Source organism: Uranotaenia lowii, chromosome 3, assembly GCF_029784155.1.
Source record: "Uranotaenia lowii strain MFRU-FL chromosome 3, ASM2978415v1, whole genome shotgun sequence".
Classification (NCBI taxonomy): Eukaryota; Metazoa; Arthropoda; class Insecta; order Diptera; family Culicidae; genus Uranotaenia; species Uranotaenia lowii.
Window position 1 is genome coordinate 20,186,244 of NC_073693.1, and position 24,741 is coordinate 20,210,984.

The 24,741-nt window shown below is 33.9% G+C and overlaps 1 protein-coding gene across 1 annotated transcript in view; it reads left to right on the forward strand.

Moving 5' to 3' along the window:
* Window positions 1–10,656: 10,656 nt before the first annotated feature.
* LOC129754524 (calcyphosin-like protein) overlaps window positions 10,657–24,741 on the forward strand; it is a 53,121-nt gene continuing 39,036 nt past the window's right edge. Inside the window, exon 1 of the mRNA XM_055750652.1 lies at window positions 10,657–10,891. The gene's annotated coding sequence lies outside the window, so the exon portion shown is untranslated. The remainder of the gene's footprint in view (window positions 10,892–24,741) is intronic.

Sequence of the window (24,741 nt, forward strand, 5' to 3'; positions counted from 1 at the left end):
ATTGTGTCAAGAGCTGTCACGCCGACACGAATCGTCTACGCAGTGCGATGAAATCGGGAGCCCCCGATTCGACCCCGGAACAAAGAGCGACCCATCCAATCCCATCAACCAACTCGGGTGAGGTATCAACGACCCCGCTAACGATTATATTATGCAGAGTGTATGTGGATATGAAAAGCAGAAAATTACATTTCAACGCGGGCTAGCCGGTTGTCTGATCCACACTGTTACAAGGTAGGTTAGGTACCGAGATGTGTGTCCCCCAGAGTAGACAAAACGAGTTCCCTTCGAGTGACGAGCCATGAATTAGAAAAACCCTTCTCGAAAGACAAAAACCATTTCTAATTCCGGCTTATCTATTGAGCGTCTGATAGGCCAATGTTTATGTTTGTATGTACCAACCTAACCTCACTAGTCGTTTAAAGGCGGGTACCTTCTTGAGTCTCCTGTCAACTGTTGAAAGATCGTTGCCGAGATATACATCTATCTACACTACAATCTATGTCCTATCTAGGTATATCATCGTCATCAACAATAAAAGTACACGCTTCCTCTTGGAGGCCTGCGTAAAGTTAAACGGGAGCAGCAATTGCTTTCTACTTACAGGTGAGATAAATAAAGCGATTACTTTCTTACTACATCGTGCATATAAGTGAATTGTTAATCCAGTTTTCAAAAGCTGAAGTAGGAATGAGTCCATAAATAACGTTCCTGCAGGTTACAAAGAATATGATTCAAATGTAAAGATTAAGTGAAAGGTTCAAAATGATCAAATTTTTCAGAGTATCTCAAAGTATTAAAAAATAACTATATTGTCAAAATTAAAAAAAAAAATTATCAAAATTTTGCCAATCTTAAAATTTTTGTCATTTTTGTCATTTTTGTTATTTTGGTTATTTTGGTAATTTTTGTCATTTTTGTCATTTTTGTCATTTTTGTCATTTTTGTCATTTTTGTCATTTTTGTCATTTTTGTCATTTTAGTCATTTTAGTCATTTCTGTCATTTTTGTCATTTTTGTCATTTTTGTCATTTTTGTCATTTTTGTCATTTCTGTCATTTTTGTCATTTTTGTCATTTTTGTCATTTTTGTCATTTTTGTCATTTTTGTCATTTTTGTCATTTTTGTCATTTTTGTCATTTTTGTCATTTTTGTCATTTTTGTCATTTTTGTCATTTTTGTCATTTTTGTCATTTTTGTCATTTTTGTCATTTTTGTCATTTTTGTCATTTTTGTCATTTTTGTCATTTTTGTAATTTTTGTCATTTTTGTCATTTTGTGTCATTCTTGACATTTTTGTCATTTTTGTCATTTTTGTCATTTTTGTCATTTCTGTCATTTTTGTCATTTTTGTCATTTTTGTCATTTTTGTCATTTTTGTCATTTTTGTCATTTTTGTCATTTTTGTCATTTTTGTCATTTTTGTCATTTTTGTCATTTTTGTCATTTTTGTCATTTTTGTCATTTTTGTCATTTTTGTCATTTTTGTCATTTTTGTCATTTTTGTCATTTTTGTCATTTTTGTCATTTTTGTCATTTTTGTCATTTTTGTCATTTTTGTCATTTTTGTCATTTTTGTCATTTTTGTCATTTTTGTCATTTTTGTCATTTTTGTCATTTTTGTCATTTTTGTCATTTTTGTCATTTTTGTCATTTTTGTCATTTTTGTCATTTTTGTCATTTTTGTCATTTTTGTCATTTTTGTCATTTTTGTCATTTTTGTCATTTTTCCCATTTTTCCCATTTTTGTCATTTTTGTCATTTTTGTCATTTTTGTCATTTTTGTCATTTTTCCCATTTTTGTCATTTTTGTCATTTTTGTCATTTTTGTCATTTTTGTAATTTTTGGTGTTTTTGTCGTTTTTGGCATTTTTTTCTTTTTTGTCACTTTTGTAATTTTTGTAATTTTTTTTCATTTTTGTAAGTTTTGTCGTTTTTGGCATTTTTTTCTTTTTTGTCACTTTTGTAATTTTTGTAATTTTTTTTCATTTTTGTAAGTTTTGTAATTTTTGTGTATTTTTGTCATTTTTGTCAGATTGATCATTTTTTTGTCATTTTCATTGTTTGTTTTCTATTTAGTCGTTTTGATTTCGGCGATTTTTCTAAAAAATTCAACCCCCACGTGATTCATGGCAATGCCCTGCCAATTCAAACAATCAGCTGTGGCCCACGTTCGTATCACGTGCTAGCTAGCGAGCTCTGTTTTGTTGTGATAGATACAGGCGAGAGGGACCTAAAACCGAACTATAGCTACTAGGCAAGCACTATTACTCCTCGGCACAGTTAAGTCACGCTTCTTGTTTATTTACCGTTTGGAGCAAAACGCATACACAGCAATAACTACAATCAATCCGATGCGCTGGTGTGTACATAAACTCTCCCGGCCGGCTTCCCGTGCCACTTGGAGAACTTGGATAGGAGGAGTTGGAACTGGAAATGGCACGGGTCGAAAACGAAAACACACGTTTTTCCAGTAGCAGAGAAGGATGTTCAGCCAGATTGTATTATGCTAGTCGAGGTAAAATTAACGTTTGGACGTCACTTTGCTCTGTTTTTCTGATCCGTCTGATCCCTACAATGTGTAAACTTTAGTTTCTAGCTGATTAGAAAGAGTTAAACCAGCAATAACTGGACAGCGGCGATTAGGTACTAGGTACCATCTCGGTGTAACGGTTCGACACTTGGCGCTCTATCAACCAATCAATCAAAATCAATCTATCACGAGATCTGGTCCTACTGTACGGCCTAAGAAAGAGGATCTTTTCGGTTGAACAAGGGTCACTGCTAAGGGATGTTAACGAACAAAACGAGCATAAATGAACAGAATTAAAAAAAAAAAAACTAACAAAATTGACCAGAATGACAAATTTACCCAGAATGATTGGAATAACCAAAATGGCCCATAAAATCGAAATGATAAAAATTAACAGAATAACTGAAATTATCAAAATTATTATTTAGACTAAAATTATTAAAATGGGCCTGACTTTCCCTGCGGGTATTGGAATTTTCGTACATACAAGCCTCCATTATCAAGTTACCTCCTCAAGGAGACCCTCGCTTTAACTTCCAACCAAAGGTGTTTCCGTTCCTATCCGAACACCGACACTTTCCCATACCATTTTCAACTTTTTTTTTCTTTTTGGCCAACTATTGGTGAACTTTTTCAAAGAAACAGCGGCAGATCTGGGGAGAATACACTAGCCAGGATGACCCATTATTATTATTTATTATTAATGATCCCGCGCCGATCCTCCGGTGCATAGGGCCGTGGTAAAAGACCTCCAGTCAAGACTCTCGTCGACAGTTCGGATTTCAGCGGCTAAGCTTCGCCGCCACGAATTTCTGGGCGTGCCTCTTCCTTGATGACCTTCTGGATTCCAATATAGCGCCTCTCTGCAAATCTCGTTTTCATCTTTTCGTAGCGTGTGCCCAATCCATCTCCACTTACGTTCCCGAATCTCGATTTCTAGCGCCCTTTGATGACACCGGCGATGTAGTTCCTCATTCGAGATCCAGTTGCCAGGCCACCAAGCGCGGATGATATTCCGCAGGCAGCGGTTTACAAATACTTGCAGTTTTCGCGTCGTTACCGCATATGTGCACCAAGTTTCGCACCCGTACAGCAATACGGATTTGACGTTTGAGTTGAAGATTCGGATTTTTGTTCGCAGAGAGATCAGGCGTGATCGCCAGATGTTTCGGAGACTCGCAAACGCAAATCGGGCCTTTCTGATCCGGGTTTCGATGTCTTTCCTGGTACCACCATCAGGCGTTATCTGGCTACCAAGATACTGGAAGCACTCCACTTTCTCAACTTGTTGCCCAGCTACCATGAAACTGGAGGGATTTTCTGTATTGATCTCCATCGACTTGGTATTTCCGACATTGACTTTGAGACCTGCTGCCTTGGAACTTTAGGTGAGGTCGTCGAGTTTGCTCTGCAAGTCTTGTTGTGTTTGGGCGAGCAAAACAATATCGTCAGCCAGGTCAAGGTCGTTCAGTTGCTCCATTGTTGAAGGATTCCACGACAATCCTCGGTTCGGTGCACAGTCGATCGATCCAGTCAGAATCTCATCCATTACGGTTAGAAAAAGTAGCGGTGATAAAATACATCCTTGTCTCACTCCAGCAGTTACCGGGATTGGTTCGAACAAGACACCGTCGTGCAAGACCTTGCACGAAAATGCCTCGTACTGTGCTTCGATGAGATGGACTAGTTTCTCTGGGACCCCTCATCGCCTTAGAGCCGCCCAGATGTTTTCATGGTTAAGTCGGTCGAATGCTTTTTCGAAATCAACGAACACCAGCAGAAGAGAGTCCTGGAATTCGTTGATTTGTTCCAGTATGATTCGTAGCGTTGTGATGAATCCAGCTTGTTGCCGTCGGAGTGTAGCGTCGATTTTCTCCTGGATCCGGTTGAGGATCACTTTGCAGAGCACTTTGAGGGTTGTACAGATCAACGTTATGCCTCGCCAGTTACTGCACTCTGTCAGGTCTCCTTTCTTCGGGACCTTTACGAGGATACCCTGCATCCAGTCGGCCGGGAATGTTGCAGTATCCCAGATGTCAGCGAAAATACGGTGCAACATTTGTGCTGACAGGGCAGGGTCGGCTTTCAGCATTTCAGCAGGGATGCAATCGATCCCAGGTGCTTTGTTGGATTTCATGTTTTTGATTGCCGCTTCTATTTCAGCCCATATTGATATGAACAGCAATTGCTCAACTACGCTAGGGGAATAATTCGTAGCACTATTCCACATTGTTACACAATTCACCAACATCTTTTGCCGGTTTTATATAAAAATCACTTATCAACTCAATTCACAATTTCGGGAATCAGTTAAGAATAAAACATGTTCCGGCAGAAATCGAAAAGCAAAACGATTTTGAAATGTACACTGACAATTGTAAATGTTCACCAAAGCTTGGCGACATGCGACAGCGACGCTAAAACTATCCGCACTGCAATCAATAAAATGAGTTGTATGTTTTCCGCTTGCGGTCTTCGAATATTTCATTGCTATTGGCGATTTGCAACAAAACTTTTTGATATGCAGTGCCAACTGATTTTCACATTTGGAACTAACAAAAGGGTGATGATAGCTGTTTTTTTACACGGCAGTGAATAGAAATGGTTTTCGAAATTGTGATTTTTGAAGAAACTGTTTCATTTCGTACCGAAAAAACGACCTCATTTGTTAAGAAAATCTTTATTTTAACAGTTTGGATGGTTTTTTTTAAATAAGAAGTATAATTTTAACAGTTTTTCAGATAAAATTCAACTTCTATAAAGACTCGATTTAACAGTAACTATTCTGATGAAACTGAATTTGAGGGAAGTTATAAATGATACTTGCCGACCAATGTAAAAGTTGTTCGCAATTTTCGTAGCGAAATATGGTATTTCCGCTATGTTAAAAAAGCCAATGATTGTTTAGTGTTATTGTTTTTTAAAATTTACGACTTTTCTTAACGAGCTATAAAACTCAAACATCACATCCGAACGGAATTCCTCCTCTTATTAGGCTTTTATTTTAACTAGTTTTAGTGTATTTCTGTAGGCTCCTGACATTCGAAGTTGAAGTTATTTAACTTTTATTCAAAAAAAAAAAATATGTATAAGATAGTACAGAATCAGCTCATTTTAAAGCACACAATGAATATTATCGATTTTTATTACTAACATTTCATATCGATATCAATTTTTCCTATTCCGAAAACCGTTTGCTTCAGTGAAGTCAAATAATTCAGAGTTTTCTTCACATTTAAAGATTCCTTACTCAAAGCTTGATGCGCATCTAAAAAAATGTATTGGAAACATGTTAATTTCCAAGCACAAATCAATGTTAAAGATGATTAAAAATATTACGAACAAATCTTTCTAAGTTTCATGGCAGTAAATGTTTGACCGTGCCTTAAAATGTGCTACTGGAAACATGCTCGCTCGCTCTGGGTTGACTTCTAGGCTGTTGCACAATTCTTTTTGGAGAACTAAAATTATCGAAGATTGAACAATGAAATGGATTCAACAAATACCAACATGAATGTAATTTAATTTTTCTTACCTTACTTTCCGATCCAATTATAGGAAAATTCTCATTTAACACTGAGATTTCTTAATTTTCTGTAATGTTTTGCAAAACCACTACGCGTTTTGACATTTGAATCCATAACATCATCATTTTGATCGCAGTGCCCTCTGAGAGTCGTTTCGAGCTGCAAATCGCCAATAAAACTCCACTATGTCCTTTATGAATTTCTGATTTTTCGTAACTTTTTCACCAACTTAAAAAAAAACGTCGCAAGGCAACAAAAGACTGCTTCGATCATCCATCAGATGGATTTTTTAACAGAAGCACATAAAATAATTATACTGGTTCAAATCATTAAAAGAAACATCGCTTTTGAACTGTACACTATGAATCTAATCTATGTGTAAAATTATGTTGTTGCATACTTAAGCATATTTTGAGCAAATCTCGTTTACTACTAGGTTCAACTGTTATATATCTCAGCTTAAGAAAAAAAAAGCCTTGGGTGTCACTCGTAAAAAGTACTCTTTCGACAAACTTCTGGAATTTCCAAGAGTAAGCCAGTCTAGGACACGCTCAAGGACACGAAAACGTTCAATGACACTTTTATTAGTTAAAATTTATATATAGAATTTCAACTACTCTTCACCCACTTTTGAAGGAACTCCTTTTTTTATATGCCTTCCCAGAGAACACAAAGTATTTTGAACATACCGTAAACCGGGGTGAGATTGATGACTTTTTGCAATATTTTTCAATTATTTTTTCTGTTAAAGAGAATGTTGCATGTTTTATATTTTTAAAAGCAGTATTGGACTCCTATGAACATAAAACATGGTTCCAGGAATTAACTAGACTACTTTAAATTCGATTTAGTCTCTGTTCAGAATTTGATGCTTTGGGGTAACATTGATCAGTGTCTATTTTGAAGGTTTTCTTGATAATAAAGGATGCAAAACAGTCACCTTCTGAATTTCTCTGTTTCTTGGTTGAGATTTCTTCGCGGTAAAAAAAAATCAATATCGCGATTTTTAATGTGTTAAGGCCGAACAACAATTGAAATTAAAAGATGGACAAAGATGCTGCATAAATTAAGGGGGTTAAATTTTTTAACATTACTAATAAAATTTTAACTACAAAAAAAAGAAATTTTTCCTTCATTCAATTCCCTAGGCCCTCGCACTTTTCTCCTTTTATTTTTTTTCCTTTTATTTTACCATTTGATAGGGTTTCTAGCCTTTGTCCTAGACTGGCTTACTCTTGGAAAATGTCCCTATTTTTTAAATATAAAAAAATTACTAACAAAAACTACACCAAAACTATAATTTACTAAGGATAAAAGTTGAACTCTCACATAAATCAACCTACTGCTTCTAAACGCTTTAATTTCATCAAGAAGGGTGTTTGTGTAACTATTTTATTTATGATATTTATATTTCACAATAGCTTAACTCTATGAGGAGATTGGTGGGAGGGATTGGACAGGGCATCGAGCGATCCGAAAACTGATATACAATGGATTGTGGAATGAAGCCAGCCGGAGTATCTCGGCAAATTTTGAATCTCCAGAAGGCTCTCCTTTTTTTCTTCAAACTAGTTAAAATTTTAGGTGGTTTTATTCACTTTCTTATAGATTTTTTTTTTAATAATCACCGAATTCTACTTAGATTTGTTCGGATTTGATGTCGAAGATTCGAGATCAAATGCCCAGATATTGTTAGGTATTGTAAAAATTTGTACTAATTTGTTCAGCTAAAAAAATGCGAGAAAAATTCTGTAATGCTTGATCTAGGGGGCCCGCTTAACTTATATTGGAATGAAACTATTGGAAATAATTATTTCAAGCGGGTACCGATACCTGTTATACAATTAAATTCCAATTTTCATTATCTTTTCAAGTTTTCAAAAACTTTATGATTAAAGTATGATTAAAGAAATGATTAATTTTCAATTTTCCTCGGGGGGGGCCTGCGGCAGCTTACGAATCCTGGAACAAGCAAAAAATTCTTATATAAGGTTAGATTTTGATGGTCATTGCTTTAGCTTTTATCTTATTGGAAAAAAAAATTTAGGACATTTCAGCGATTCGCTTATTAAAAATTAACTTCTCTTATGAATGATCATGTGCTTCAACACAAAATTCGAAATTTATGGACATTTTTGACAGCGTTAGCATACTTTTCCACCACTCATACACAGATATTTTTTGAATAATCAACGGTTTTGCCAACTATCGATTTGAATATGATGGGTTATGAAGGAAGGTTCTTTTTCTCTTAAATCGTAATATCTCATAAACGCGTAAATTTTAAAATTTGATAAAAATAGGTCGGATAGTGGTTTCTACTGGCAAGAAAATGCTGTCAAAATTGTGTATATTTGAAAACTAGAAAATTAGCTATCAGCAAAATAAAGTGTTCCATTTCTAAATTAACTTAGCTCTATGTATTAGTTTCATTCAGTTCAGTGTTTTTAGATTTATTCAGACTGAAAAAAGGAGCATTTCCTTTGATATGAATGTTGTCTTCTTCTTCCCTTCTTATTAACACATTAAGGATCACGAAGAAAACTAAGACGGTAGATGCATTTTATATCTTAGAAAACACTGGACCAAGTATTTCAAATTTAGTTTCTTTGAAATACTTAAAGTAATGAGTTTAATTTTCAGAATTTAGTATTGCAGTCGTTGCAAGCGGATAAACGAGATATTTCGTATTTGGTACGCAATGTGTGAAGAAAGTAAAGTAGACCATTGAAAATATCATCTGCTATGAATGAGAACATTCCACAAAATCTACCCATCAATATAATTATGTAAATATCACAACCCATTAAAATTTACTTTGAATAAATGCGATTTCGAATAAGAACTTTTTTAAATAAAATTGCTATCTTAGAAATAAAAATTCTTATAAAATTGCCTCAGCATCATAAACATACTAATGTTCGTCGTCATTCAACGCATCTTGGTGCTGCCATCTAGCCGTCAGCAGATGAAAGAATTTCATCCGCAGTGCATCATTCAGGCTACCATGCGCCTCCATCCGTTTAGATCAACGACATTTCCTATCACAATCTGTCGCGTTCGTGCCCTTCCTACTATGTAGTTTCATCTTATTACATTTTGGATGACTTAAAAAGTCAACATGGGATGCTGCTTCGTAAGAATTGCAATTCAATTTTTTCCAAAGCCATGTACTATTATTACAGAGTCAGTTGATTATTTTAATTGAAATGTAATGTCTACGATGAGTATAATATTGAGTTTTTTTGTATTATATATTATACTTGTATTATAACATTTGGTTGAAAGATTTTCCATCCGTTATGGATTATGAAGATGACCACTTACATTTTACAGATGATTTAAAATTACGAATTGAACAAAAAATAAAACATGAATCGCGTTTAAAGTTCACATTTTTTTAAATCTGTTTTTCACCTAATGTGCTCATGGAGAATTAGATTTTTTTTTGGATAGCAAGCATAAAACCACCGAATTTATTACAACTGCTTTGCGGAAAAAATCTTCTGCTACTCCGAACGACGGCCGATAAATTTGTCTCGCCAAAAATCAATCAAGCGCAGCGGAAATGGCAGAATAATTCCGAAGAAGAAAAACAAGAACGAAAATTGACGCCCAAAAACACGTGGACAAGACAATTTCGTACAAAAATATGTACCTAGCTAGGGGATCATCGAGTGTAAATTAATCTTCCGTATTTTCCAGTTGGTTGAAGTAAAAATATGATGGCACCGTGCCATATCGACTTCATCCGAACGAAAGCGAAACCACCATCAGGGGGTGAAAATGTAATGGTGAGCCACCGATAGGCAGACTTTATGATTCTCATTTTTCTTTGGAATTTTGAGAGTTCAGATTTGATTTTTTTTTTATTATATGAATTTAACTAAACTTGTATAATTTCTAAAGGTTTTTAACAATTATTAAAAGATATCGTTTTTTGTCTATTGCCTTTCTGAATCTAACCCTCAAACTGACACCATCTTTTATGGAGAAACTATCGGCGCCACCGTGTCCCGTGGGCAGAATTTCGACACTGCATGCATCGGATTGAGGAGAAACGATGTCTTGTGTAAGTTTACAGAATTTTACCTCGGAATATCCTGATTCAAAATGGGAAAACGAGGTAACAACTATACAATTAATCTGATAAAACAGGGTGGGGGTTTTGCTTCATGTACAAGTGCAATTAAAAAATTAGATTAACTTGGAAGCTTGCTGCCGTGAGGGCACGAACTATTCCCTTGGAGGGATGATAAAATAAGTGGGGGTATTTGTACCATCCTTTGGACCGTTTAATCTCGAAATATTTTAGTAAATATTTTCAATCGTCATATAGGATGTCTTACCGCAGATCTCGTTGTCGAACACACGATTCCGTTTTACAGAAAAAAAACTCTTGCTCGCCCGCCTGTCGGCATCCCAAAAACGAACGCCATGAAGCATAACGGAAAAAGCCGCACCTCGAAACTTGAACCTATGGAATATACCTAATCATATGCCACTAGAATAGGCGTATACTTGGGGCATTGAGAAATGCTGGATCCGAGAAGAGGAAAATTCGCTTCCGAATTTGGTGCTCGGTTTTCAGTTCAATCTTAGGCGTCGGATCCGCTTGACACGGTTCTTTCTTTCGAAAACGCGAAAACTTGCTTTCCGGTTTCCGGTATCTGTCTGTCTGTGTTTTAATCGTTACTACTAGTACTCGCTGTCGCTTTTCGTTTTAACTCCGCTCCGGGGAAATTGGAAAGTTAAAATCAGCTGCTCCACGGCTCTAGGAATAACTTCGAGGAATCACCGCCCCACCCTCAAACTTCCGGAAATTCACAAGGTGCATATAAAGGGTTAAATTTGGGAAGATAATATCTGATGATGGTTTGTGGGTCGGTGAATCATCACTGAACTTTGTGGCCCAATTTGGGGCTGTGTGGTTGAAAACAGATTCCGTGCAATTTGGAAATGTTTTTGCGTGATAACCATCGTCGAAGGCTGGCCCTTGATAGGTTCCACAAAGTAATTACAGTGGCTGTGGCGTGGTGAAATGATAGGAAAACGGTTGTCACTCCCCCACTCTGCTATGGGTGAAAGCCATAAATCGATGATACCTGTTGATATCGAGAAATGACCTGATTTTATCCTCGAAATGAAATTGACAATCGATCGATGTGATGACAAATTATGACTTGTGGTGGTGGTGCAATCATTACTTGGGCGAAGTTCTTCACGGTTGATGTCAACAGGAGGATTCTTTGAAATATTCCAAGGCTCTTTTTTTTTCAAATTATAATAAGGACAAAATTCAATGACATTATTTTCAGGTGCAATAACTGGAACTTGAATAACTTATCCAAAAAACTTTACCGATTAGGATTAGGAAATTGAAATCAAAAATATTAAATCTAATTAAAATAAGTATAGAAAAAAATCAAACATGTCTGTTTCTATGTATGTAAGCATCTTTTCTTAAAAGCTTATTTTCCAATGATTAAAACTTATCTTAAAAAATCGGCATTTTCAAAAATTCGAAAAGTTTAACTTTTTTTTTTAATTTTAGAATACACGCGTTTTCGAGATATTTAGGATGCAATAAAAAAAAGAGAAAAATTATTTTGCACAGTTCCCTTCCTTATGAGTCATTGAAACCTCACCAACCTCACCTCAAACAACTAATTGTTGTTAGTGAGACAGGTAATTTCTGATAATCGACCCCATTTCAAACAAATTTCAGCGGTTGAATCCTATTACATTTCTGATCGTGGCAAGGTCACTTGCAGATTGAAGTATGTATTTGCTGGTTGTTTGTAAAAAATATAATGATTTACCAATACTCTGCTCCTGTGAAAAAACACAATTTTCAAACAAAAACTTTGATTTTCGCAGGTTTGAAAAGCTTAAAAAAGTAGGTCGTGTAGGTTTATTTCGCGACCTGCGATCTTAACTAACCGATTATGCTTCAAGTTCGTTTTTGTCAGATTTTGCCAGTAAAAACGTATTTAGTGGCACAAAAATAATCAAGTTTTGTTAATTTCGAAACAGCTGAATCCACCAAATTGTCTTCAGTTTCTTTCAAAAGTGAAGTACCTGGCCAAAAAGTGGCGGAAATTAAAGGAGAAGAGGCAGCCACCCAAAACACAGATTTGACGAGGTTCAAGTGGGAAAAACTGATCATTAACATGACTGGAAAAAAGTGTGCGCCGGCCGATGGAAGATACCAAGAATAAAGTAGAAATATTTCTTGCAAAAAACTAGGGTAGATACTCTAGATTTCGACAGGAGCTAGTTTTCGACAAAATTTTAATGAAAGGCTTATGTTTCTGTTTGGTGACTCAAGCTTCATATTTTTCTATTTTTGCTCTCCCAATTTAAAATACCTTGAATATAAAAATTCCTCTAAATAAATTATTGAATAGTTGTAAATAAATAATTTAAAAGTAACATTCTAAACCACCTGTGAAATTCAATTCCAACGACCAAATAAGAATGATTTTGAATCACGAACCCCCCCCCCCCCTTTTATTTGATTAAAAGCAACATAAAAGGAATCAATGGAAAGGTTAAGGTTCTGAGATCAATCTTTTCGGTAATTTATTGAATATTTTTGCTAACATTTAATGAAATTTCAACTGTTTTTTGAGCTGTCGAAAACTAGCGCTGAAAATTCTCCCAATAATCTATTTTTCGACACCCATCTTCTTCTGTATGTTTATACTGTTTCCATTGTGTAAAAAACGCCTTGAAGTAGACAAGCAATTCCAATACGCAAATACTCATATTGCTGAGCTAACAAAGGAGGTGGAAATATGCTTGTCGAAAACTAGATCATCGAGAGGTTTTAGTAAAAGGCTAATAAAAACGTTGTTTTGAAACTTTTGATCAATAAAAAAGGTAGAGAATAAAGAAAAAAATCTGATTCATATAACCAATTACATTTGAAATGAAAAACTTTAGTCAAATACAGCAAAAAAAAGTGTTGTGATTTTACATCGAAAAAGTGCACATAACCTGAGTCGCAAATGGTACCTAATATTACATCATTTTGATGTTCAAGAAAATATACAATGAATGTATCGTAGTAGACAAATTCGAGCGCGCAAATTATGTACCGACAACTTTTGAAGAAATCGTAAGCCGTTTTCATTTGAGGTTTTCATTTTAATAATTTTACTTTCGCTTGATAACTGTTTCAATTTTTAAAATTAAAATTTAAGAACTAAAATTTTGGTTGATCCTTACATGTAGGATAATCAGATTAAAATTGCGATTCAATTTTTCTAAAAATTTATTTACAAATTTGGTCTTAAGTCAATTTTTATTTAAAATCACTTTCCTTACTAAATTATCAATTATCTAAAGTTTCTGTTTAAGTTTGTTCCTATCGTTGAAGAGGTCCTCCATTTTCTGGTTGTACGGATACGAAGCACATTTTTGAGCAATCCGACTTAAATTTTAAGAATTAATGCGCTTGCAACAACCAAATCCAGACAGTTGCACGGGGCAGAATCTACTAAATTTCTAGATCCTTGACAGCTTTTCCACAGAAGGATCTGGATTCCTGACAATAATCATCACGCTGAAACGTTACAGCGATATTCCTCATTCGGCCAACTTGGCCAATTCCTTCCTTATAAATGGATGTCCCTTGGATAACCATGGCACTAGGTGATTGCAAACCTTAACACTGCATTTCTGTAACAATTTAAAGAAAAAGTTCATAGAGATGGTGAAAGAATGGAAAAAATATTCACCTTCACATCCAGTTGTTTCAAGTCTCCGGATCATTTTGTTTGACTGATACATTCAAGCGCAATTTCCTGCAAAATGACAAATAATGGAAAAAAAATTGGGATGAATAGTTTTGCTATGAGTTTTAAAGTTAATTGGTATGACTTACCAAGAGAACAAATCTTTCTGAGCTCCACAATCTTCTTCTCACTTTTTGATATGAAAATTTGTTTTAACGTCAAATATGATAAACATTGGCTACTTGATGTGATACTATATATTAGGTAGTGATATTACACTATGTGACCTGTTCAAGTTGTGTACATAAAATCGATGTGATAATAAAACAAAAATCAAAAATTTTGCATTTATTGGCTTACATCCTCAAAAATTACATCGGCCATCGTTACATTTTTTTTTGCTGTGTAGTTTATATACATGGTTTTTCTGACAAATCAAGTCTATACTGTCGAAATCTAGGTATTTTACCCTAATAATTTTTTTTCAATTTTTTTATGAATTATCATAAAAATACCTTCATTTCCTCCATAGAAAGCATTCCGATCAAACAAATAGTTTTTTTTAGATACACGCATTCGTAACTGTCCTATTTCTAAATGAACTAAGCTTTACATAGTTCACTTTCTCTGGGCAGGTGGTTTCAGATTTTGTAAGATCCTAGTCATCATTTTCTTGAAAGATGTACGCTTAGTATTAAGTAGAATTTTTATCTCTTCAAAGAAACATGAAGTTTCACTGAGATCCTATATGTGTGAATTTGTGTAGAAATATTTCCAATATTTCTACAGTATTTTATTCAATATTCAAATCTCGGAGATGATAATATTGATCATGGCCGTAGGAACGTGGGGAGAGGTGGTTTAGGGTTTTCCCCATCATGAGGGTCCAAAAAATGTCATGCAAAAATTTCTTCTCTAAACTCAAAAAATGTCATGCAAAATGTTCTTCTCTAAACTCAAAATTTTTAATTCTTCATCAAATTTTGATGAACGACTAAAGGGAATCAAGAGTAAAAATCTCGACTCAGAACTAAGACCAAAACCTCTAAATCTTGTGTTAGGTCCACAACTCACCACATATTTTCTAAAAACTTCTAACTTGCTGATAGATATGTTAAGACTGTACTCGAAAAACGCAATCGAAAGTTATTCACAGAAGAAGTTGGTGCATGAATTTTGGGTACAGTCCTTAGTCTCGAATATCGAATTTTCAATAAGATTAGACCGTGGTTGGATTTTTTTATTTGCAAAGTCAAAGAAAAGTTAAAATTGCGTGATAACAGTTATGTATTTTGCGTCCAAAACACTTTTTTTAACAAAGTTTATACAAATAAACTGGCTGATGTGTTTCGATGAAGAAAAAAAAACAACTTTCGAGTTTTATGTATTTTAATTGAAGATTTCCTATTTTTTTTAGAGAAAAAACGAACACAAACACATACAGGATCTCAATGAAGCTAGATGTTTCCTAAAAGAGTTTATTTTTCTTAACTCTTAGCGTACATCTTTCGAGGATATGATGGCTAGCATCTCACGGATGCTCAAACCACCAACCCACAGAAAGTGTACAATGTATGCCGTGATGGGGATTTGATCTCATGACCGCTGGCTTAGAAGACTTGAAGGCTATCCTCTACGCAACGGGCTACGGCTCAATGTGTCTGGATATAGCCCAGATTTCGGGTTGTAATCTTTGAAATCGAATGCTCGGATTTTGCAAGGCTTTGGATGAAAAAGCCCGTCCTCGCCCTGCCCGGATAAGTGCGGAAAAACATATAGTGATCTTAAGTTTGAATCATTTCCGATGCTGTGGTTCAAATTTTTTTTATCTAAATTTGTTGCCTGTGACCGGATTGTGGAATCTGTATCCAGTTTATTATTCTTGATTTTCAGTTCGGTTCATTATTGGGACAAAATCCTGATTCGAGTCTTGGTTTTGCATTTAAAACTTAAATGAGATTCATTTTCCATGTTCGAAACGTATCATTTCGCAATATAAAGTAAAAGAAAATATTTAAAATAACGAACAATTTTTAAGATTTGGATTTGAAATTTATACTCTTAATTCTTATATAGAATTGAAACTCGAAAAATTTCCATAATGGTTATCCAGAATTGACATATGGTTTCCAACAAAATATCAAAAATCTTTTCTTTTTTTTTTCAAAATTGTTTATTGAAATATTTTCACAATATTTGCAGGCTCTGGGTACGCACTTTAGAAAACAAAATTAAACTTTTGAGGATGTCACTCGTTTATGGCATTTTTTAATAAAATTTAAAGGTTAAAATTAAATTTAAACATATCTAAGAAGACCAGTTTTCAATAAAATTTGGTTAAAAGTTGAAGTACTTGCACTTAAATCCTCTTGTCCTCCGCTACATAACATCAATTTCAATTTCTTTTTCTCATATTAATGGTGAATAAATTTTCTATCAATAATTTGAACTTCATTTTTTCTTAAGAATTGAAGTACCGTTGATATTTTCGAATTCATGATCAAGAACGATTTTTTTTAAAGAGAAATTTCAATTTTATCGATGATTTTAGACCAGATTATGCGTTTTTTTTTGTTTTTATGGTTGTATTCCATTTACCCGAAAACCATTGCCCAGAATGAAAAATCCCCAGAATTTCAATCGCCAGAAAGAACCATTCCCCAGAATTTTTTTCCCCAGATGAACCATTCCCCAAAAAAATTTTCGCCAGAATATACCATTTCCCAGAAATTTTTTCACCAGAATGAACCATTTACCAGAAATTTTTTTCGCCAGAAGAACCATTTCCCAGAAAATTGAAAACATTTATCCTTACTAGAAATTAATAATAAAAAAAGGAATTGTTACAAAAAAGGGGGTTTCATAACTTTATTCTTTTGCGGCAAAGCCGCAACCAACGAGGATGAAGGGGCTGAGGCGGCACAAAGGTCTAGGTCTGCCGGGGCTTCCTAGGTCTGCGTGAAAGCTAGGGGTGATCCCTTAGTCCCATCCGCCACGCGACAGCGTGAAGGACAAAACGTCTTTCAAGTTCGAACGCGCAGCGTGAGGAGTCGGATACCAAAACGGTTTTTTAAAGGACCATGGTAAGCATTGAATCAATTAAAGTACCATAAAACATCAAAAAAGCACAATATTGGTTTTAAAATAAATTTAGTTGGAAAATTTCAAAGTTGTAGTTTCATTTAAAAAAATCATTTTGAAAAAATGAATTTCGAATCATATGAAATTTACAAGAATTCATAAGAAAAAAAAAACAAATAAAAATAAGAGGAAAAAATCTGGGATTTGTGCCATTCTGGGAAATGTTCCATTCTGGGGAAAAAAATTCTGGGAAATGATCCATTCTGGGAAAAAAATTTCTGGTAAATGGTGCATTCTGGGGAATTTTTCTCTGGGAAATGGTTCATTCTGGGGTTTAATTTTGGGTATTTGTCATTCTGGGAAAAATTCATTCTGGGCAATGGTTTTCGGGTAAATGGGATACAATCGTTTTTATGGATCTCTGTGGTTTATTCAAACGAATGATTTTTATAGTTTTTACCATATTGTTATAAAATTGTAGAAGTTATGATTGTTTTACTGTAACATTAATGCTTCATTATGGTTCTATTTAGAAGAAGAACTTCAGTGTACAGTAGAATAACTAAAATAAGTAAGGGATGAACAAAATATGATGGATCTTACGCGCTGCAGGCTAACTTGCTATCGATCATTTGCAATTCACTTTTGCCAACAGTACTGTTAATTTTTGTACATTTAAGATCTACAAAAAGATTGAAATGCATTTTTTGGAAAGATTTCAAATTTATCACAGTTTTAGATAAGGTTCGTCCAATAAATAAAATTATTTCCAAAAAACTGTAAAATTTTATTTAAAACAATGAATTTGAGAGATTATTTAAATAATATACTGGGTTGCAAACCGTAGAAGCTAAGATTATTTAACTTTAACAGTAGAGTTCTTTGAATAAAATGGAAGAATCACAGAGTGCAGCAGGGTTACAAAAATTGGGCTAGGACATAATAAAAATAAAAAGGTTAAAGGAAACTCCGGGCTTATAATGATCACTGTATCAAAAGACAGTAACAAGCAAATTTTAAGCTAGATTGAACTGCTGTAGCGATTTGCATTCAGTCTGAAGTGCGAATGGAATTTTGAGAAATTTAACTCAGGAGAAGAATAAAAACTGATTTCTTAACAAATATAGTTTTTAACGTATCGTTAACCTTTCAATATTCATTGAGGTATTATTTTTTTCAAAGCTTAAATTAAGACAAACGTTTCTACTCCACATCGCATCACGATAAGCGTTATCGTAAAAAAGTTATAGGGGTTCCTAGTGTTTACTTATTTTCTTAATCATTGAGCTTTTTTCAATAAAATTCCCTCCTGTGTTGCCACAATCAGAAAATCTAATGATAATGGATTTAAATGGATTCATATTATTTGAGATGATTCTAATAATTTCAGATAATTTATCCCTCTCAGACTGCTGACATGATTTGCCAGCAAATTTTTAAATTTTAGGATCAAAAGACACTCTCTAGGCATTTTTTTCTGTTAAACAGCTCTGTAACTAGTTTAAAAATTTTGAAAATATTTCAAAGTTTTTGATGGCATTGTTGAGTTTAGTTTTTAAAATATTTTAAGTTGAAACTATGAGAGTTAGCACCTCTGAAATTATAAAACACTAAAAATTGATTTATTTTTCGAAGAGTTCAAATAGAAAATTTTCAAAAAAAATTTTTGTATGGGGGGTCACCGACAAAATATTTCAATTTTCGGTGAAAATGAACCGGAATAAGCTCTACTTTCTACCCATGCAAAAATAAGTGTTACTGTATTTTTTTTTCTTTAAGTCCTTCTACGAAACACACCGTGATTAATATAAAAGAACCTAAACCCGAATAATGAGATACTCTTAGTATCACTTCTTTTACTATTCTTTATGTATGAATTTTTCAAGCAAAAATTTTACAGGAAACGATTAGTCACAAAAGAAAACCACCCCCTCCCCTCCCCCCCTTGAGAAGCAATTGATTTGATTTTTGTTTATTTTTTTTTGAAATTCAATCACCATTTTTTATTACCGTTCTGATTATTTTTGCTTAATATAGTAGAATACCTGGCTTTTAATGGCTCTCAATTGAGAATTTCATATCGGAATACAACACATAAATTCTTGAAAATGTTTTGCAGAAATGTGATTGTAAATTCTGAATCCTATCCCAGAATTTTGTGTTCTTACTTTTGAATCCGAACTTCAATTATAAAAATTTATAAGATTTTTAATCCCATATCCAAACTGTGTATCTAAATCTGAATTAAAGTTTTAAAACTGAAGTTTTAACATTAAGTCCTGATCCTGGAATATAAAGCTACTTTATTCTGCATGCACACTGCACACCTGAAATATATAGTTCCGTTCATAATTATATAGAAATGGGAAGCATGCGCACTGTCTCTTTGATTTTGAACTTCCAAAACTTTTTACTCTAAGATATTTTTTGATCAAATCTGCGTACTATCAAACTATGATTTCACAAAATTTGAGCTTTCTAGAATTTGTGTGGCCTGAGATACAGTATTTCTACGAAAGTTTGACTTTTTTTACTTTTGCCATTAAAACTGCTATCTCAAAAACCAAAGTTTTTGAAAAGTTTTATCGATGGGATCAAATTTACGCGAGGTACCATATTTCTGGCATGAACCTAAAATAGCGGTTTCTATAGAATTTTTTGAAGAATGTTTCCATATGAGATTCATATTTTATGTTCATAAATCTATTTCCGTCAAAAACTTTAAAAATATCCTGAGAATCTGATTTCAAAACACAAATCAATTCATTCCATTTTTTTTCGTTCGCTTTTGTCAGACATTTAGAGACTGATTTTTGAACGGAGTAAATATTTTTCCCATGAACCGTCCAAAATTCTACAGAAATCAATTTTTTCATTGCAGCCAGGGCCGCAATAAGTAGTCGGGGATCCCGGGGCAATTTTTCTAGGGAGCTCCGTTTTTTTTTATATTTTACTGTAAATCTAATAAAGTTTGTTTGTTCTAAAACAAGCTTTATTTCTGCTTAAAAATTTGCATAATAAAACTTCAGATCGTTTAATCAAACTCAATAGATCAATTAGATTAAATATTCATCCCCACAATAAAGTTTTAGTTGAAAAATTTAAAGTCAAAATTATAATCAAAATTCTCCTTTAGAAATATACCTACTTGTGAACCACAAAAATACAATTCAGAGTTCAAGTCTCAAATTATTGTGCAGAAAATAAATTAAAAAAACTAGTGGCTTCTGCATTTAAAATTTATATTCAGTTAAAATTCTGAAAACCAATTGAAATTTTGTTCTGATAAAGATTCAAAATCTAAAAAATACTATAAATTGATATCAGTTTTCTTAAACAAAATTCACCCTAATTTAATTTTTGGCATTTCGGCGAGTTGTGAAAATTCAAGGTAGAATATTTAGAAAGAACATGAAAGTATTATAGGTGGAAAGATCAAAGCTAGAGCGCTTTGGGTAGAAGAAATTGAATAGTTGGTGAAAATGTGAGCAGGGCTTTTGTTGTGTGAACAGCTTTTGAACTACTTGCGTGATTCTTTGCCGCGCGCCGTTTCAATGTTGATAGGAAGCGATGAAGAAACCCATCGCATTCCTACCCACATTGAAACACGGACGGGTCGAACACATGTGAGATTGTGTCCGACCGGGCAAAAAATCACCCAAGCAGCGCTCACATGTGCTGTTCTATTGCTAAGCCAATTCTATCGATGCGTGCTACTTTTTTAGGTACATCGGATGGTTGCTACTTTTTTGTTTTCGCATATTATCCATCCGATGCCTTACTTTTTTGCCAAATGCATCGTGGTGAATTGTGTTGTAATTTTTGTTATCCCATTTCCCCCCTTCTTTAGCCAAGTGATTCTGTTATCTTATTTTAATCGCCGCTGGGATATATTCTAATTTAATTTTTGGCATTTCGGCGAGTTGTGAAAATTCAAGGTAGAATATTTAGAAAGAACATGAAAGTATTATAGGTGGAAAGATCAAAGCTAGAGCGCTTTGGGTAGAAGAAATTGAATAGAAGAAATTGAATAGAAACTATTCAATTTCTTCTACCCAAAGCGCTCTAGCTTTGATCTTTCCACCTATAATACTTTCATGTTCTTTCTAAATATTCTACCTTGAATTTTCACAACTCGCCGAAATGCCAAAAATTAAATTAGAATATATCCCAGCGGCGATTAAAATAAGATAAACAAAATTCAGTATTGAAGAGCAGAATCTTAACTTCGTTTGAAGGAATGATTCAAATAACAAATTAATAATGTAGAATTTGAATAGTCGACAAAGTTAAAAGAAAAATGTAGATTTATTTATTCATCGAAATCTACATTAAATATGATTCCGTTATGAGAATTCGAATCAAATTCATTCAAAGAGTGAAATAGAAATAAAACTTAAAATAGAATTCAACAATAAAGAGTTTTAAATAAAAATCCAATCTCAGAGCTACGTTTAGTTATCCAGAACTCATTCATCCATGAGTTATTCATAATGGATTGAAAAATCACATGAAATAGAAAAATGTGATACATTTGCATTCTTTACCATCAGATTTAATTTGTGCCCGACAATTCCCAACAGTTTCTTAGAACTTAAAAAATCATAACGCCAATTTGTTGTTTAGCACCAACTCGTTTTTTTTTAGAATTTAATTTTATAATCTGAACATTTTTCCCATTAATTTATCTATCCCTCTAGTGTTTTGAGCCTACTTGGTTGAATAATTCTACTGAATCAAAGCAATCAAAACATTCCCTTTAATTCAAAAATGGTATACCGTGGTTGAATTAAAAGAAAACTTTCAATTGCTTTGATTCAATTTATCTTAAAAAAAAACAGGTTGATCAGTCCTTAGAAGAAAATCACGGTTTAAATTGACGATTCTAATTCATGTAAAAACTTAAAAAAAAATGACAGAATTGAGAAAATGCACAAAATTGAAAAATTATTCAAAATTGACCAAAATGATCAAAATGATTGCAATCGACAAAATCGTCGATATTTTCAACATTGTAAAAATCATCAAAATTGTCAAACTTGATAAAATTGACATGTTTGTCAAAATTCATCAGAATTTTCAAACTTTTTAAAATTTTGAAAATTGAAAAAAAATTACAATTGTGAAAATGTTCAGAATTGTCATAGTTTCAAAATGGGCACAGTTGTCATAATTATCAATGTTATAGGAATAGTCGTCGTCATGGTCAGAATTTCAGAATTGTTAAAATTGCCAAAATTGACAATGTTAATTTATTGAAAAATATAACAAAACTTACAAAACGTTAAAAATGTGTAAATTTTAAAAATTGGAAATTTGCAATTACTGTCAAAATTGCCGAAAAATAATTTTTACAAAATTGTTCAAAAATTGACAAAATTTGAAATATTTCAAAAATTTTCGAAGGAAATGTCAAAATTTCATAATTTGGTAATTGATCAAAATATCTCATTACAGTATCACCATTAGTTACTGTATCAGATTGCGCTTAACAAGCGTCGGCATTGTTCTACAGCAAAGGACATCAATACCTCGGGTCGGGACCCTCAGGACGGAATTCAATTAATTTGTCGCAATTAAAACCAGGGCCTAGGGAGGAGGCGGCTCCCGACTTTGTAGCATTTACTTATGTATTTAGCCCCAAACGGGTGCCAAATGGATTAGCTAACTACTTTCGTTTCCTTCCGTTTTGGGCTAACACAATCCGTCACGCCATCATCCATCGCTACCATACATAAAAAGTATGGCGACCGTCATAATAATGGCAACCGACCTTGAATAAAATCAACCTGGCGGCACACGACCGATACGTAAGAAATGGAGATTTTTCAGTGGCTCATTTGCTGGCATAAGTGGAATCTATGAGGAAATCAAGGTTGTGATTCGAGCGATATGCCCGGTTTACTTATAATTTGTTACAACAATCTTTGCGGGGGTTTTTGGGAAATTTTTTATTTTCTTCGATCTGTAACATTAGCTAGAAGAACAAAGGCCTTATTTTACATTCCATTCCAACACAAAATCGAAAAAATTACTTTAACATTTCACATTGCGCGATGCCGTAGCATTGTAACTAAATATTCCAAAAACCTCCCAAGTGCTTTGCTAATGGGCACTGATAGCCATAATCCGTACATCAGTCCTTGTTGATCGTTGTCAAAAGTCGTGTCCGGCAACGATACGGCCACGTATGTATCAATGTAATATCTTTGTATATCTATGAATCAACACAAAGAATCATAGAACTTCCGGAATGGGGAGGGGTCTTCGGTAAAGATTCGGAGAAAGTTGAGTCGGGGTAATTGCGCAAGACAATAATAGATGCGATACATATAGGATATGGGGAAAAACAGTGTTCCGATTCGAGGACGAACTTAATGATATGCGGTGACATGTCTATGGCATATGCTGGAGTGTGTCGATTTTTAAACAATCTTTAATCAGTTCATAAATATTTTAGCTTTCAACATAAACCTTGGGGTCAATCCTGATTAATCTTTGTTCAGAATAAATTTCTTAAAGAATTATCAAACTTAAGAGCAATGTCGATAGGAGTTTTTCTAACAATGACATCATTATAAAACATTATAAAACATCATCATAGCCGAAAAGTCTGAATTAACTTCAATTTGTTCAATTTATGCTGAAAATACTTATACATTATTTTATTTGAAAAGCAGATGAAAATTTTCAAGAAATTCAGAAGGAAAAATTGTCACAAACATTTATCTTTTTCTCATTGACAAGTGGTAGTAAAAAACGCATAGTCATTTACTAGATTTAATGATCTAGATATGGATTTTCTTTGTAGTGGGTATGTATATATCCTTGGAAAAATAAAAATTGTTCCTTTTATTGAAGGAATTGCAGGCTGACACACAATGTGACAAATTTAAAACAAAATTAATTTAATCTGAATGTGCAAGTTTTTGTATCTTTGAATGGCCAAAACATATGACACTTTTTCCCAGAAAATTTCAGATATTGTGTCACATTTCTAATATCATTGATTTTTTTTTCTGTTTCCCATCTCTCCACTATCATATCGCCAACCGCGGTCAAATACGTGTCCATAAAAAACCCTGGAGGATTCAATGGCCTGCGATTGAAAATTGCTTTGTGACAAACAACGATTAATAAAACATTACCCCCTCCTCTTTGATAGCAGCTAGCCCCCCCAAATGGGACGAGTGAAATGGAGGCTCGTAATGGGGTGTGTCGCTTGACCACAGGTTGGAATTTGACAGTCAATATCCTTTTTTTTTTTGGTTGAACTTAGTATGATAATTTTACTAATTTTGAGCAATTTTCAAAGATTCTACTATCTTTTTTTTCTTATTTTGAGTTGCTGCACTACGTGTAAACATGATTTTCTTTTTAAGACAAAAGAAACCACTGAGCTCGAGTCGTTTCTTTAAGTTGAAAGTCTGTTTCCACATATATCTGTGGCCCTATCGCAATGCATCATCTGTTGGTGACACAGCAAAGGGATTCCACCCATTAGCATCTGTCTTCTAAGCGATATTCAGTGCTAGGCGACAAACCGCTTAGTATTGGTAAAATAACAGTAAAGGCCACAAATTTATCACTTTGGTGGGCAATTTAGAATTTATGTCTATGATTCTTTTGGAGACGTCTTTCCCTTTAAGCTTTCCGCGCACATTTCTTCGGCAATTTAAATTCTAGTCTCACCTCACCAAAAAAAATGTTGGTTTACGTTTAAATCTTTTAGCCAATTTTTAACGGTCTCCATTGAAAAAAAAAAGAGTCATTGCACTCCGCATTCAATCAAGTGTCATCATTTTCAATTTCAATTCTTTCATGTAGATTCTTCTGCATAGCATTACACTGGATTCTT